This window comes from Lepidochelys olivacea (assembly GCF_965140295.1).
Source record: "Lepidochelys olivacea isolate rLepOli2 genome assembly, chromosome: 3".
NCBI classification, from domain to species: domain Eukaryota; kingdom Metazoa; phylum Chordata; order Testudines; family Cheloniidae; genus Lepidochelys; species Lepidochelys olivacea.
This window is the reverse complement of record NC_140413.1, coordinates 210,558,642-210,575,724: the sequence shown is the minus strand read 5'-3', so window position 1 is coordinate 210,575,724 and position 17,083 is coordinate 210,558,642. Positions and strand designations below refer to the sequence as shown.

Here is a 17,083-nt window from a genome sequence, read left to right as displayed (position 1 = left end):
ATCTTATGTTCTCACCCAGAATGCTGTACATGAAACAGTGATGGCGAATGGCACATTGGAGACCCACCTTTGAGTCCGTTCTCACTGAGCTTCTGGACAACAAATGTGTCTTTAAGAGATCATTATCAGTTTGAGACAGCCCTAAAATTGAACCTCTCTTCAGTATTTGATATTCTGGTGGGCCTCTGAATTTCAAGCTACCCCTTTGCTGTGGGGAAATGAAAGGAAAAACGCCGACTATTGGTAACACACAAAGCCTCAATATTTCTGTTCAGCTGCTTTGTAAAACTGCCCCTTCCCTCCCCTGAGGCTGTGGGACCTCCCTTAAAAGGTATGGGGACAGCCATCAGCTGGGGAAACACTTACTGGATATCTGCCAGGGAGCAGCGAGGTAGGTAGCAACAGGGTCCCAGAGCTGGCACAGAACTCCTGTCCTGGTGGCCCTGGTCTCTCATGGACCCCCAGGCTTTGGAGCCTGATGTACTGGGGGGTAGTGGAAAGAGGGCCCGGTCTCTCCAATGGAGATTTCTTCCCCCTCAGATTCCACCCACATGTTTTCCTGTGGGAGGAGCCAATCGGGCCATCATTTACTGGGCAGTTCTCTAAAGGGACCTCTTGGACAGGAGTCCCCAGGCTTGCCTTCTATAACAGCAGTTTACTTGGGCATCGGGCTAAACGCATGGAGGGACATTGGTGTTGAATATCCCTTCCCTTCAGGAACAGCCAGCCTAGCTCCCTCTAACTTCCTTGATAAGAATATTCATCTAACAGGAACTTGACCATTATTGGGGCCGGGACCCGGGTGCCAGGTCTGCAGCTGGCCCTAATGAACCAGTTTCAACAACAGTATAATAGTCATTCACCGCAGCTCTTCCAGAAGGTCCTTCTCGACCAGTGGCAACCTTTCCTCCAGCTGGCTCAGGCAAGGAACGTAAACACAACAGAGCAACGCGTCGCCATGAGCCAAGCAAGTCACCTGATGTTTTGCACCAGTCTCACCTTCTGTGCTCAGCAAGGGACATCTCTGAGCCTTGGATGGCTTCAGAGGAGTTCCAGGAGCAAGCTGGCCAAACAACCCTCTGATGGACGCCATATGGGGCGGTAGAGAAGCAGCATGGCCTGTAGTTAAGGCACTGCCCTGGGACTCAGCAGACATAGGTTCAAATTCTGGTTCTGCCACAGAATGCCTGCATGACCTTGGGCAAAATACTGACTGCCTCTGTTCCCTGACAACGACACGAGGATAATAAATAATCACTCGCCTGTTCACACAGTAGCCTCCAAAGAGCATGTCTCGCACTGTATATATATATATACACACACACACACACAATGCCGAGCACACTGGGGCCCAGATCTTGGCTGGGGCCTCCAGTCGTTACTAAGATACAAGCAATTTCTGATTGAATAAACCTCTTTCTACAGTACAGGATATCATCCAGAAGCTGCTCTGAATGGTTTTATAATCTGCCTTATACCACTTAATACTCCTCTAGCATCGGTATGTTTTTGTCTCTTCAGTTAGTGACAAAGGAAAGCGAGACAAGGAAGGCAAAGAAACATTCTCACTTTCTGATTAGTTCTCAGTATCAGACATCATATGCAGAGCTAACCATTGTTCCCTGGATAGTCCAGCTTTTCCCATTCCCTTCTCAGATAGAAAAAGTGTTCTGGTTCTCGATAGAGCAGAGTGAAATTTTTCAACCAACCCTTGCCCTCTGCCCCGTGGCTGGCGCCCTGACACGCATTTGTCCCCACACACAGAGCCACCATGTAGAAATGCTGACAGGAAGCTCCACAACTGGGGCATTATTTAGGATAAAATGTGTACGTCAGGCTGTGCCCAAAAATAACGCACGGGGTGGCCACTGTTGTGCCAGTCATCTGAGTGGCTTCACTAACGTCGGGCGAGCAGGACCCACACCTCCAGGAGGTCACGCCGCCCAACAAAGAAAGTCTTGTCTGTGTCAGTAGGACTTGGGGAAATGCAATTTCAAACCACCCTTATCTCTGCCTTCAAGTTCACCTGTCAGATTCCCTGCCTGCTTGCTGTAGGCGCTAATATTGACCAGATAACGCTCAGCTCCAGGAGCTGGAGTCTCATCCTGGGTTGTTATTTACAACAGCGCAAGCGAGCATAAAACGTTCGCCATCTCATCTGGCAGAGTGTTAAACACACTTTGGATTTGAGTGGGGACACAATGCGGTGGCGAGTTGGGCCACTTCCAGCAATGGCAAGATCAGTGACATTATCCTCGGGAAAGCACCCAGACTAATCCTGCCTCCAGCTTCCTGGGCCTGGTCCCCCGCGGTGGCTAGGGAGGGCTCAGAGAAGTAGTGGGACTGGAGAATCTGGCAGTGCACAAAGCGGCCTAGATTTCCATGGTGACTAGTAAGGTCTGAGGACCCAACTTGAAACACCATAAAAGGTCCTAACAGAGGCAGGGTATTCAGAACCTTCCGAAAACTAGAGCCCTTAATGGGTCTCAAATCACTTGTCACTTTTGGAAATGAAAGCCATCCTCCAATTCTTCTCCCATCCCAGGGGAGAAAAAGAGGTGTGGTGCTGGGGAACACAGAACAAAATTTTCCTAAGTGCCTAAGGGCCAGATTTTTAAAAGCATTTAGGCACCTATCTCCCCTCGAGTCAATTATAATTTGGACCTAAGTGACTTAGGAGCCAAGTGACATTTTCAAACTTGACTTAAGCACCTACATCTCATTGAAAGCCGATGGGATTTTGGCTGTAAGTGCCCTAAATCTTTTGAAAATCGGACTTCGACACCTCAGTCACTTAGCAGAGGTGTAGCCATGTGAGTCTGTAGCCACAAAAACAACGAGGAGTCTGGTGGCACCTTAAAGACTAACAGATAGCTAGCCTTTAAGGTGCCACCGGACTCCTCGTTGTTTCAGTCACTTAGGTGTTTTAGAAGGAAAAAAAAAAAAGAGGCCAAACAATGGCCACTCTAGTTGCTACGGGGATCATGGAGGGTATGTCTACACTATGCCAGCACAGCAATGGCTTTATGGCACCATAACGTAAACACTTCCTACCTCAGCCAAAGGGGTGTTTCCATCAACATCGTTAATCCACCTCTCAGAGGCAGGAGCGAGGTCAACAGAAGAATTCTGCCATCAACCAAGCCATGTCTACCCCTTGGGTTAGGTTGACCTAACTACATTGCATACGGCGTGAGATTTTTCACAGCCCTGAATAGTGTACCCAGGCTGATCTTGTTTAAGCGTAGACCAGAGGCCAAGTTTGGTCTCCAGCTAGGAATGCCACACCAGAAGTTCCAGACCTTAAAGGTGAAGTAACACGTACATTTCTTAAGGCACCACTCTCCCAAGAGCGTTTTGCCACTGATTTCAACACACCCAGGGCAGAGCTAATGACTAACTGGCTGGCGGCCACCCACTTGAATCAAGATCCTAAACCAACAGGCATTTTCTTAAACAGGAAGGATCACGTGGTTGGTCCACTTTGAAATCTATGTCTGAAATTACTGCAAGGATGAGAAAATGAGCCGTATTTCCACTCAGCATTCCTATAGTAACAGGGCTAATGCGTTCCCCTAATTCAGAGGTGATTCTCAAGTAGTGATCACCCAATGTTCTGAGCACAGACTGGGTGAGATGCTTGCCTCTCTTTATTTGAATACAGTGACAACAAAATAATAAAAGGTGTCACTGATTGCTTTTGAGGAGAAATTCCTGAGCTGCAAGCCTCTAAGCTTTAATCAATAAGCAACTTGAATGCCAACAAATTTTGTTGTGCAATAGAAACAAGGTCAATAGACACCAAGGGACTCAAAGAAGAAACAGAGTTATCTATTCATTTCTCAACAGTAAAGCAGCAAGGATGAGCCATCAGCAGACGGTCTCATTCCAAACCCTCACAAGTCCTTTGTATTTCTGAGCCACAGGCTTAGCAGAGTTAAACCAGACATATTTCAAAGGCATATGACAACAAACATTTTGAAGCAAAGATGAAGCACCTGCCATGGCGCTCACCCTTCCTGCTATGCATGTGCAAACAGAGTTACAAACAATTTTCTTAGCTGTGCGTGTGTGTGTGTTGTTTTGTGAAGAAGCTATTACCAGCTGGACAGTGGGGTGGGAGGAGGTATTTTTTCATATTCTCTGTGTATATATAAAGTCTGCTACAGTTTCCACGGTATGCATCCGATGAAGTGAGCTGTAGCTCACGAAAGCTCATGCTCAAATAAATTGGTTAGTCTCTAAGGTGCCACAAGTATTCCTTTTCTTTTTGCAAATACAGACTAACACGGCTGTTACTCTGAAATTTGTGAAGACGGAGTCTGGCAGGTCTAGCTCCCACCCCGTATTAGTCCATTGGTCAAAGGAGCCTTGTGTGACATTATGGAAATTCTCACCTATTCATACAGCTGGATGTGAATTTCTTTTTACAAAGAGCTTTGTCATCAAAAAATACTGATTCATGAACACTTTTGGTTGTGATGATACGGGGCCAGTTGGCAGAGATCTCCAAGCTCCAAACAACGTTGGGAAAAAAGTTACTAAGTTGTTGAAATACTTTGTTTTGTTCAAAACAAAAACGCCAGGTTTTGGGTTCGCAGTGACTTTTCATTGAGAAATTTGAGCTAATGAGTTTGGAAAAAAAAGGCAAAACACTTCAAAATTATTGAAACAAAACGTTTTACCCTTAAAAAGGTGGGGTTTTGAATGAACGTTTTCAAGATTTTTGACCTTGTCATCTCTAAATGATCAACTTTAAGGGTGTGAGTTTCAGAAGCACTCATTGCTGGCCTAGGCCCCCCCCCCCCGCCGCTAAAGTTGATGGGAGTTTTACCATGGATTTCACTGAGGGCAGAACTCAGCCAGTGCTGAGCACTTCTGAAAACCCTCACCACAATAAATAACCCTCTACATAGATTTGGTTCTTCTGGGGGGTTTATTAATCAATTAGGATAGAGTTCCCCAGAATATGGAGTGCACCCCGGGAAGACTAGCTAGAGCAACACAAATAGGCCTCTCAACTGTTCTCCAGAAACTCGGCTTTCATTTACAAAAAAAGTAAGTCTCTAGCTGTCGTGGTTGTGAAAAAAACCTTGAGACCGTAGCCTGAATGTAACCAATGCAGGTGTCTGCCTGAGTTTGCAGAGAGCCAGAAACAATCTCCCTCAGAAGCATGAACTGCACCATTGATTTCAATGGGTCTTAGTGATTACATCAATCAACATTAACTATTTCATGGCTCAGTGGAGCATGGGAGGGCTTGTCTACAGGGGGAAATTCAGTGGCTTAATTATACCACGATAGTTATACTGGCATATCTCCCCATGTGGGCATGCTTCTTCCAACATAAGAGAGCCCTTTTCCAGTTTAGCTTATGCCACTTTGAAAGCAATATAAACTAAACTGGGAAAAGGCTCTCCTATTCTGGAGTAAGAGTGTCACACAGGTCGTTAGCCTGGTAAAACGACAGCGGTACAATTCATGTAGGCAAGCCCTAAGAAAGGGGAAGATGTATCCTATTACCAAACTCAGCCCAGGCTATCTGCACTTTCGGCAAGGGGCACAATCAGTTTCATTTGCCAACCTTTGGAAAGCTGGGTTCTACAGCAGGACATCGCTGCGTTAGGGATGGGAACAGGGCTGTTCGTTGTTTCTGCACCTCTCTGATGAAAGCTGAGTTTCCTCATCAAAATTAGAATCAGAGTTCGCTTCTAAAATGCACACAGATGAATCAGGGTCCCAGCTAGGATGGAAATAAGGGTCCAAATGCAAAGCTAAGGGGGGTGCTTGGGTATAAAATAAGAAGCGTCTACGCTGGGCCTTCACTTGGGCTTTAACACTGACACCCTGTGTGCCGCAAAGTGGCTTTTATTTCAGCCTGATGGGTCACCTGAAGCGACCATAATAACTTCTGCCAAACTGCAGGCCAGGGAGAGACTTAAAATTCTCACTCGTTGGGCCAGGGACGGTCATTTCCTCAGTGTCCATACAACGCCTAGCTCTGGCTGGCCTCTCAACGATGCTACAATATAAATAACAATTATCAGAGCTCATTCCCTTGCTAAAAACATATTGCTTTCAATTCAGATCCTCACAGCCCTGACCCCATGAAGCCAGCAACCAAAGCTCTGACATCCCGGCTGAAGATCTCTTTATTGCCCCTTTATCCCGTCTCCCCATGTCACCAGCTGATCCTCCTTTAGCAGAAAACAGCTGGACGTGTTTCACCCTTTGGTTGTTCCTGCTCTCTATGAAATCAATGCTGAACTCCCCACCGAGCTTGATGGGAGCAGGATCAGACCCTCCATTAGCTAGGGGGGCTGTGAAAAGGGGGCACTTGCCCCTTTTGCATGGAGCATGCTCCCCGCGCAGGACTTGCAGCTTCTTCTGATGGCACAAGAGCGCAGAATCAAGCCGGGATGGTAAGCTTGGATCCGCTGCGGGGCAGGTCGCTGGGCTACTGACAGGTGGGGCTGAGCCTTGCCTGGACTTTTAATGCTCAATACTTGTTTGGTGAAATTCTAACTTTGGTAGGATGGTAAAACCGGAGGCAGTCTGATGTGCTTGATTTTGTTCTAGGTGTGCTGTTAGAAACACCCCCTGGGGCTCAGGCTCCTGGCGTTTAATTGCATTCACTCAGGATAATGGAAGCACACTGGCACTGCGGCTAATTTATCATTGACATTGGCTCCTCTGATCTCCAGAGCTCCCCGGCAGCAGGGGAGTTCGCTGCCCGGATCGTAGGCCAGGATCACATACTCGCGGCTCGCTCGCAGAGCCGAAAACGCTCCTTGCCCAAGTCCCCAGGCCAGGCCACAGCGCAGGCTACTTGGGCTGGCTAGAGAGCTCAGCGGGCAGCCCTCGCCCTGAAGGAGACTCTTAACGTACCTTCACGGCCTGGCGCTGCTCGCAAAGACTGGCTGCTGCCTGGAGCCTGAGCGAAGCTGCCGACGGCGGCTGTTCAGAGCTCTGCCCTGGTCATTAACACCGCCCTGACGAGCGAGTCACGTCTGCCCATCGAGGATGGAGGTGGAGGGAGGCTCAGCGGGCACGCCCCAAGCCCGTCAGTACCCAGCCTGGGGACGCTACTGACCCAACCAGCGGGCCAAACTGGGCGAGGAGCCCTGGCCCCGTGCCGCCTGGGGCACATTGCGCAGACGTGAAGAAGAGCTGACAGGCTACTCTAACTACACCAACCCAGGCTTCGTGGCGGTCGCTGCTGAGCCACCCCCCAAACACACACATCTGGCAGCGTCCCTCATCCCAACCTGCAGCCCCCGGCCAGTCCAGGCCCCACACTGACCACGCGTGGCCTGGCTCTGCGAGGCTGATAAATGGAGGCCATGAGGCCAAGCAGTTTTTCGCTTGTGAAGGCAAAGCGAGCCTTACCCCGGCGCTCCCGAGGGGACAGCGGGGTTGCTCATGAGCGCGCGGTTGGCTTTTCATAGCTGCTACCGGTTCAGACATTCAGGCTGAACTGCTGTGTTTTGTCTTGATTTTATTAGTATTTGTATGACAGAAAAACCCAGGGGCCCAACTGCACTGGGGGCCCACGCGCTAGGCCCTCAGCAGACCGGTAACAAGGGACAGGCGCTGGCAGTCTAAATGGACAACGGGTGGGAGAAAGGGTCACCCAGAGCCAGAACCCGCGGCCCTGTCCAGCGTCTCACACACGAGCCCAACCTGCCTCCCCTCTTTAGTTTGGGCAACAGTGATGCGTTCCCCAGTCTGAGCGCGTGCAGAGCAGAACAGCCCGGGCACGGGGACCAGCGGGATGCCAGCCGAGGATCCTCATGCATGCAGCCCCCCTGAAAGGTGCAGTATGACCTGTGTCTAGACAAGGTAGGACTCCACTAAACAGGGGTGAAGAGCAGAGGAAGGCGGAATCAGTCCAGCATCGCAATCCCTGGCTTTTCCCTGTGGTATGCATCTGATAGAGGGGGAGCACCACAGAGACCATATGCCCAGAAGACAAGGGAGTGCCCTACCTTGGTCTCAAGACTGTAGCTTGCAAGCTTTATGCTCTGCCTCTTAACAATCAAACCACATTGCAACAGCAGCAGCTGGTGCTGCTAAGTTTGCAAGGCTCTAAAGATGCTACACAACCTACTCTGGCTTGGCTGAGAAATTAAACTGCCCTTTGCTTTTCCAGCACAGGTAACAAACTCTGACCTACCTGCCTGCAGCTGAAAGCCCAGACGCATTCATGGCAGACCCCTGATCAGCGTCTGAAGAGAGACAGTCCAATGGAGGCTCAGGTACATTCAGAAAGGTACCTCCCTGCTGCCTCCCCCCGGCCCCAAGGTATTATTGCCATCAGCTAGTAGGGTGATCAGACAGCAAGTGTGAAAAATTGGAATGGGGGTGGGGGAGTAATAGGAGCCTATATAAGAAAAAGACCCAAAAATCAGGACTGTCCCTATAAAATCGGGACATCTGGTCACTCGATCAGCTAGGCTCATACTTTTCTTCACTGATTGGCAGCTCAGTTCTACTGCTCTGCTCACACCTCCCCTTTTCCGATCCCGCCCCCAGAGACAGTGTGGGTCTCTTAGCTCCGCCCACCCCAGCCACGCTCCTCTCTGGCTAGGCCTGGGGTCACTCAGACACTTGATGGAGGTGTTAAGGGGATGCGCTTTGGAGCGTCCTGAAGAGAAAAGTATTTCTTTTTCTTTGGGAAAACACAGGTATGCTCACTTTATATGCTGGAGCCTTCCCCTTTGACTTCGCTGGGAGCCCCACTTAGGTCTCTACAGCGGAGTCTGCCCCCCTGGAGATCTTCTCCTTTATTCACTATTAGCAGATTTCCAGACCGGAGGCAAGCACGAGGCACTGATGTACTCTGAAACCCGGCAGGACACCCGTCCTTCGCGTGAAGGAGGCCATGCACAGGACGGCCAGGAACACCAGAGTCTTCCTGCAGAAAGGAACCTCGCAGTCAGCAGCTGAGGTCACTTAGCCAAGCAGAAGGAAAGCAAACTGCCCTGCCTTGCACTTTTGGAGCCTGCAGATACATCTGTTCTCTGGTGTGGATAATTGAATTCTTAATTGTAGGGAAGGACAAAGTGCTGCTCTCATTCAATGCAGTAGAAATCCAAAGTGACTCCACGGGCTCCTCTGTGCGTAATTAAGAATTCATCCCATACACCAGAAAACAGGTCAAATGAAGTAGAAAAATTCTACCTTGGTCCCAGACTTCACCTCACACATTCAAGGCCAATCTGACCCTTGCTGTAGATTTTAGCAAGGGCCAGAACTGGGCATTCAATGACAATTCAGTTGCAACCTTAACTCTGCAGCGTCACAATACCCAGCACTTCTCAATATCACTGAGAGATAAATTCAGATCACATTTACACTGACGCAGGGCCCAAAGAAACTCCACTGTCTTTCTTCTACTCTATGCCAGTGCACCCATCACTGTAGTATTTGAGCAGCTTAAAGGGGAAGCAGTGTGGCCCTGTGGCTAGGGCACTGGATGAGGACTCAGGAGACCTGACTCCTACTCCTGGCTCTGCCAGTAACCTGCTGAGTGACTGGGGGCAAGTCATGTCACTGCCCTGTGCCTCAGTTTCCTCATCTGTAAAATGGGGGTTATAATACTGACCTCCTTTGCAAAGCACTTCAAGATTTAATGATGTGAAGTGCTAGATAAGAGCCAGATAGTAGTAATATGGAACTACCCTGCACTTACATTGTTCCACTGGAGATGGACTTCCCTCCTGAGACCTTGAGGGCTGAGTTACCAGGGCTTCTCTCTTCTCTAACTATTATTGTGATTTGTGTTACAATAGCACCACTGAGATCAGAGCCCACAGCGCTATACTCTGTACAAACACACAGGAAAAATCCGTCCCTGCACCGAAGACCTTACAGTCTAAACACACAAGATAAAGGATGGGAGAAAAGAATTGCTATTAACTGCCATCTTGCAGATAGGGAAATGAGGCAGAGATAGATTGAGGCCAGGTCCTCAGAGATATTTGGGTGTCTACCACCCACTGCCATGAATAGAAGTTAGGGCTTACATATTATCAAGGGTCTCCTCCTGGGTCTCTTCTAGAAGAAGGGGGGGGTGGTCGTGGCTGTTCCCCATCGTACAGGATCAGCTGTGACCTCGCACAATCTGTTTAACCGGCATGAACACTGAGACGACAACGGTGATAATTCTCCGGGGTAATCACGTCTGTGGTAACCACTCGACCAGAATGTTTAGGTTGATTGACAAGGCATTTAAATGAATGAATGTCGTATCAGACGACACCCCAAGCAAGATCACAGTTTGCTTCAGAGATGACATACACAGCAGGTCAACCGCAAGCCGACAGAAAGAGGCCAATTTAATATGCAAGGTACCTTTCCCCTCTTCTCCAATTGGTGCTCTAAGGGCTGCTATTGCACTACAGCTGGCCTCACGCCTTGTGCACGACTGCCGGGCTCAGTCCTGTGAACTCCTACCAAGAGTCTCCAAATTTACACTATTTTCTCAATTACATTTTCCAAAGCAGCCTATAGAGGCAAATCCACTGTCACTTGTAACAGAGCCGGCCCACGGAACGGGCCAAGGTTTCTAGAAACTGGAATGGGACACAGGAGACCTGGATTCTATTCATCTCCCCGCCACTGACCTGCTCTGTGACCTTCACCCAGTTATGTCGCACCTCTGTGCCTCAGTTTCCCCTCCCACCCACCCCATTCCTGTCTTGTCTATTTTGACTAGAAGCTCTTCAGCACAATGACTGCATATGTACAGAGCTTAGCACAATGGCTTAGCAAACCCTGATCTCAGCTGGGGCCGCTAGGTTCTACCGTAATACAGGTAAGGACAGAGCAGAGGATGGGAAGCGCCAATGGAAAAACAGGGAGACAATTCAGAATTAATGCTCCCTCACTGGCAAAATACAAATGTATGAACTGACTTTGCCAGTGAAACAATTCACTGGTACAGTAAAATAGCTAATATCAGTCTATCAGGGACAGGAGAATTAGATTAAGCTGACACAGTCAGGGCAATAAAACAGAGCTTGCTTTATCAGGTTTTTAAGCAATTACGGAGCCAGAAAGAGACAATGGTGCCAACATGCCATGCAATAGGAACTGAAACGGGGCTGGGCTGTAACTGGAGTGTGACAGGACAAGCTAGGGGAGGCACAAGAGGACGCAGCGAAGAGAATGGGACACAGACAGAATTAACCAGAGTCAGGTCGAGTGGGGCCTGGGCACAGTCTATAAGGCACAGGTAAACGCATTCAGGGGCTGGTCCGAAGCCCACTGAAATCAATGAGAGGCTTTCCATGGATTCCGCTGGGCTTGGGATCAGCCTTTATGGATGTTTTGTAGCTCCTATACTGAGCACGGGAATGGGCCCTAGAAAGCCGAGCAGAGCTGACACCAATCCAGAGTTATTGTGCAGCCAGCCTAGCAGACCCCACCACAAGAGCAGAAAACAAGGGCCTACGCACCTTCCCCCGCCACCATGGCCAGACGGGATGAAAATTGGGTGTGTTCCCGGCTCGGAAGATGGGCCATGGGAAGATGGTGGGTGGGACTGGCAGGAGCAGAGCACACATCGTCCTCCCCTGCAAACCAGTGGGAACCCCACGAAAAAGCGATGCTATCTTAGGGCTGCACCCCCCTTTGGAGCTGTGCTGGGGGTACCTGCAAGCAGGGGAAGCCCTGTCAGCAGCAAGATCCCCTAAGATCTCTGCAGGCCTTGAGAATAACCCCTTGCTTCTTCCCTGGGCCAGGCAAGCACCAGCCACCCACCCACCAATCTAGTGGAAAATGCACAAGGAATCCTGTGGAGCTCGCAGCCACTATGCAGGTTTCTCTGGGAAGAGAAGAAGAAACAGGCCCAGTGCTCCAATTCAGCAAAGCTGAACTCCCCCGACTTCAAATTAAGCACACGCTCAAACGCTTTGTTGAATCGAGACTTCAGTGCTTAAAGATAAATTAAAGAAATTTTGCAGGTATGTGTGTGGGGAATAGGGACCTTTACAAACGCTAATGCATAGATATATGCAATAGGGACAAGAATGGCCTGTGTCCTGCAGGCACACAGTGACGTCCCACTGCACTGCATTGCTATTTTGAAATGCAGTCTTTGCAGGTGCAGTGAAACCCAGTGCCGTCTAACACTGCTGTGATGACACTCAGCATGCTTTGCTGAGTCCTTCTGGCCAGATCCTTCGCACCGCCCCATCTAAAGCACTCGAGCGACACTGATTTGTGCCAGCTGAGGATCTGGCTTTTTGTTTTATTACCACCGAACAGACTGTAATAGCTCTAAGGTTCCACTGTGTTAATTACACCTAGGGAAGTTTGGCCAAAGGATGTATTATTTATTCTGTGTGTCCGTACGCCCAAGCATATACACAGACTTATTGCATCTTGGTCGACCCAAAGTTATTAGTTATTTCTAATATTAAAACTTCACTTTGTTTTTTTCTCCCCCCACGGGCACAATGAAAATCATGACCTGCCTGATTCCTGTTTCCAAAGAAACACAACAAGGATGCACACAAAAATTCTGAAGTCAGCAACCCTCATTGGCTTTGCAGTTTTAGTTTAAGAGCAGATCAAACTGGTTTTAACACTGTCCTGGACTGAGACATTTATGGCTGAGTTATAAATGCCTGCAGATAGGAATCGATAATAGAAAGGAAGAGAAGCATTTCACGGCACTAGTGGGCATTGCTAGAATATGTGACACCTTCTGATACCATCCTATGAAGCCAAAACATTAGGAATACTGAATGCAGAATTCATTAGGTTAAATGGGATGTGCTGCAGATATACAGTTCAACTGCATTATACCTGCATTTGTGTAACTAAGAGCTTTAGTTCTGTGTATGATTTATTAAGTAGGTGGTGGTGGAGGAATGCAATGTTCTTTTGCTTGATTTAATTTATTACAAATGCATTTATCTTCCATAAACACACACACAAGCTGTAGATACAAAATTGTGGCTAAAATGTCACCTTGACCAGTAAAATGAGAATTAATGTATCCTGTGGCAGGGCTGAGCTTCCAACTAGTATGAAGAGGCTCCAAAGGCTGCTAGTTTGAGGTAGACAACTCATTAACAATAATTAACACTAACTAATTCATACAGAATGGATACAAGTGTATTCTTCACCCTGGCTGCAGCCTAGGACCCACAATAATCCCCTGGAAAATGCCAGTGAGCACATCTTCCTGGGTTTGAGACCAGCAAAGCATCTTTCAGTGGTTGTTCATGCCGTGTCAGAGGGGTTCACAGCTCATTTTTGAACTGAATGTTTAACCCCCTCAAGTTAGTTTAGATTTTTCACAGGTTCTTTCTTGCCTCCCCTTTCTTTACTTATCCTTAGTTGTTTATCTTTTTTTTTTTTTTTTAACTTTTATTCTTAGGAGTCAGAGCCCATTAAGAAAATACAACTGGATATACCTTTGCACGCCTCATTGCTACAGTTTTTGTTGCAAACAAATCGTGCTCTGCAGACGACACAGTATAAACTATACCTACAAACCCTTGTCCTACCTTCTGACAACACCTCAGGTAGCTGCATTCCCACGTTACCGACAGGAAACCGAGGAGCGAAAGGGTAACAGACTTGCCCTAGATCACACAGCAATCGGTGGCAGGAGAGACCCCCATTTCCTGACTCTCAGGGGCTGGCTTTACCCACCCGCTTCCCTCCCCCGAAGGAATCGGTTCCTACCTGCGAACGGAAGGAGAAAATCTCTTCTTCTTGCAGAATTATTCTGCTTGCCCAGCAGCCTGGGAACACTCGCTCTGCTCACACGATCAAAGCCCGCTCCACCTTCCCCTTAATCAGCCACCTCCCGGACACCTGGTCCGCTGTGCCTTGAGCCCCGGGGCAGACACCACCGCACTCCCCGCTGGCAGGGGCGATCCGCAGCCGGGAGCCGCGTCTCCCCAGGCAGGGAGCCCCCCGACAGGTGGCCTGGCCGGAAAACAAACTTCCCCTGGGTGTTTAGCTGGACAGTCTGGCGTGTCCGCCCCGGGCGCCGCGCCGCGCCCTGCATGTTCCGGGCACCGGGCCGGGCATCGCGGGCACCTTCCCCCGGGACAGCGCCGGCTCGGGACCAAGCTGCGCCCGCCGGCAGCCCGAGCCCCGGCGGGTTTGGTGCAGAGAGCTGGGGCGGGGGCCCCGAGGGAGGGGCCCAGCGCTTGTGCCAGGGCTGAGCCCCCCTGGGCCGGGCAGTTCAGAGCCTGGGCGCCTCCGCTGTGAAAACAAAACCGCTGGAGCCCAGCGCCGCTCCCGTTACAAGGGGAGCCCCGGGGAGCCCCCGAGACAAGGGGGGGCAGGAGTCAGAAGCAACACGTGCAAACCCCCCGCCCCCCGCCCCATACACTCACACCAGAGCTGGGGCAGCCCGGCGGTTACAGGCTCCATCGCCCGGGGAGCGGGGCTGGGATCCTCCCTTCGGCCCCGGCCTGCGCGCTGCCCCGCCGCCCCCGAGCGCGCAGCCCCCGCCGGGGCGCATCCCCGGGGCGCGCCCGGACCCGCGTCCCCCGCCTGCTCCCCGCGGGCTGCGGTGCATCCTCCCGCGGCCGGCGGCGCTCACCTGGTCCGCAAGGTGACCCGCCTCTAGCTGCCCCGCACACGCCGCGCCCCGCATGGCGGCGCCCCGCGGGAGGCCGGGCTGCGGGCTAAGGCGCCGGGCTGCGGGCGCAGGGCAGAGCCGGCGGGGAGCCTGGCTGCACCGCGGGCGCCTGCCGCGGCACTGGCGGGGAGGAGGCGAGGGCGGCCCCGCATGGCAGAGCGGGCCAGCCGCCCCCCTGCTGCCGGAGCGCGGGGTGCCCCGCCGGGAGGAGCCGCGGGGAGGGAGGGAGGCGGCGGCTGCCCGCGGAAGCGGCGGAGGTTTGAGGAGAAGAACCGCGGCGGCCGCTGGCGAGGCTGGCCGGGGATTGACCGCCCTGCGCAGCTCTCCCTCCCGGTCCTAAAGACAGCCCGGCCCCGCACCGGCCCCGGGCGAAGCGATCCGGCTGCTTTTCCTACCAGCTCTTCCTCCCCGCGGCTCTGGCCCGGCGGGAGGCTCCATGCTGCCCCCGCAGGCGGCCCCGGCCGGGGGGCTCTTGCAAAGGATTTCCCTTCCCCCGGGAATTCCTGCTGCAAAGGGCACCCGCAACCAGCCCCGTCTCATGCGGGTTAATTGTTCTCCCCCTGCAGTCTCCTTGCAGAGCCCGCAAAAACCGGGGGCTCGCTCTCCGCACTCGGCTGGTGTCACTTCGGTTTGGCAGGCGCTGAAAGTCCCGCCTGGAATCGGGGCTGGGGGAGCTGACAGTGTCCCCCCGCCCTGCCCTGCCCTGCCCTGCCCTGGAGCAGAGCCAGTGTGAGCTCCAGAGCTCGGCTCTCACCAACAGCCGTGGGCCACCTCCGCCGCCGTGCCTGGCTAATCTCCGGGCCCCAACGGGGCTCCAGCCCTGCGTGGCCTGTTCGTCAAACACAGGCAAAGCTCCGGCTTTTAATTTCACATCTGCAGTGCAGCTCACCTGTAGGGCTGGCTGCTCCGAAACACGGACCTGCCTCCCACCTGGGCGAGGTGCCCGGCCTGTCCTCTCGGAACGGAAAAGGGCCTGCAGGGCTCCATGCTACCGAGACATGACGGGGCTCCCGGGGCCAGGGTCCACAGGGCGCTGAAATCAGTGAAATGACTCCCCTTAGCTTCAACGGGCTTTGGCTCACGCCCAGACGCCGCTGTAAATCAGGGTAAACTCGGCCGAAGCCAGCTGCATTACACCCATGTCAAACCCCTGTGAGGCCAGAATGAGCCTGGCAGGCTGCTCCCCAGCCGGGCGGTGGAAATCCGTTAGACCGGAATAGCCGGCAGCCCCACTGCTTGAGAAACCCGGCTGGGCCGGGCACAGCAGTAGAAATAGGCCACAGGGAGCTATCCCGCGCCGGCAGCTGGCTAGCGGGAACAACCCTTCCGGGGAGATCTATGATGGAACCGGTTTTCACCGCTACTTTCTAGGACTCCTTCGACTGTAAACTCTTTGGGGCCGGGCCCAGCTCTGTTCTGTTTGTACAGCGCCTAGCACCACGGGGTCCTGGGCTCTGACTGGGGCTCCTACACGGCATGACAATACAAACATAAGGATAGTAGGAAAGTATCAGGGGGTAGCTGACAATGAGGAGTCCGGTGGCACCTTAAAGCCTAACAGATTTATTGGGGCATGAGCTTTCCTGGGTAAAAAAACCCACTTCTTCAGATGCATGGAGTGAATTTTTTTAAGGGTAGTAGGGTTCATTGATTCGGCTGCGTGTCACTTTCCACCACTGTCAGCATTGCTAGACCAGCCACTTGGGTAAAAGCTTCTCTCACCGCTCTGGACGCTTCAACTTTTGTGGCTTAAAATTCTAGCGCAAGATCCCTGCCCATTGTGTGTGTTTCATTTCTTTCTTTGCTCTTTCTTTGCTTTTGTCAACACAATTGGCAGTTGTACCAGCTGCAGATATCATCCACACCATGATAGTCATCAGGCTAGCCCCCCTGTGGCTCCATACCCATTCTGTGCCTTGGAAATCTTTAATGAGGAGCATGATGGATTTTCTATTCTTGCAAGCAGTCTCCTCATTAGTCATACTTGCAAAAGCACTAGTGACAAATCATTAATGAAAGATCACTCTCAATATTTAATTGTATTTTAAATCTCTTGTACATGGCTTGGAAATTTACACTCGGCACATTTTTCTTTCTCCATTTATACAGTTTTACTAATTTGTTTGCTCAGTTGCTGTTCTTGAAATGTGAAAAGTCGAGCAATTCCGTTATTTCTACAGCTGTTCAAAGCATGGAATTTCTGTCCCACCTGAAATTCTGATACTGACATTTATTTACATCCCAAGTCGGGACAAAAAGTTGAAATGTTGAAACTGTTGCTGGAATGAAAAGTTCAGAAAAAATCTACTGAGAAATATCAAAATATTTTGTTTTGATGTTTTTGATCAAAACATTTTGATGTTCACACATCAATGCATTTCATTTTGAGTTAATTTTCCCAACCGAGAATTCAGCTGCACTCAGTCTTTTCCCTTGGAAGATTTTTGTTTTAATAAAGCCCCATTTTTC

General features: G+C 50.9%; 1 protein-coding gene across 6 annotated transcripts in view; it reads right to left on the bottom strand.

Moving 5' to 3' along the window:
- SYNDIG1 (synapse differentiation inducing 1) overlaps positions 1–15,554 on the bottom strand; it is a 95,263-nt gene extending 79,709 nt beyond the window's left edge. Inside the window, exon 1 of one of the 6 annotated variants that reach the window (XM_084624036.1) lies at positions 15,504–15,554. The gene's annotated coding sequence lies outside the window, so the exon portion shown is untranslated. Of the gene's footprint in view, positions 1–13,704; positions 13,984–14,366; positions 14,417–14,575; positions 14,959–15,009; positions 15,166–15,368; positions 15,390–15,503 lie in introns of those variants that run through there. The other 5 variants (XM_084624038.1, XM_084624035.1, XM_084624033.1 and 2 more) reach the window with 5 other exon arrangements.
- Positions 15,555–17,083: the final 1,529 nt, after the last annotated feature.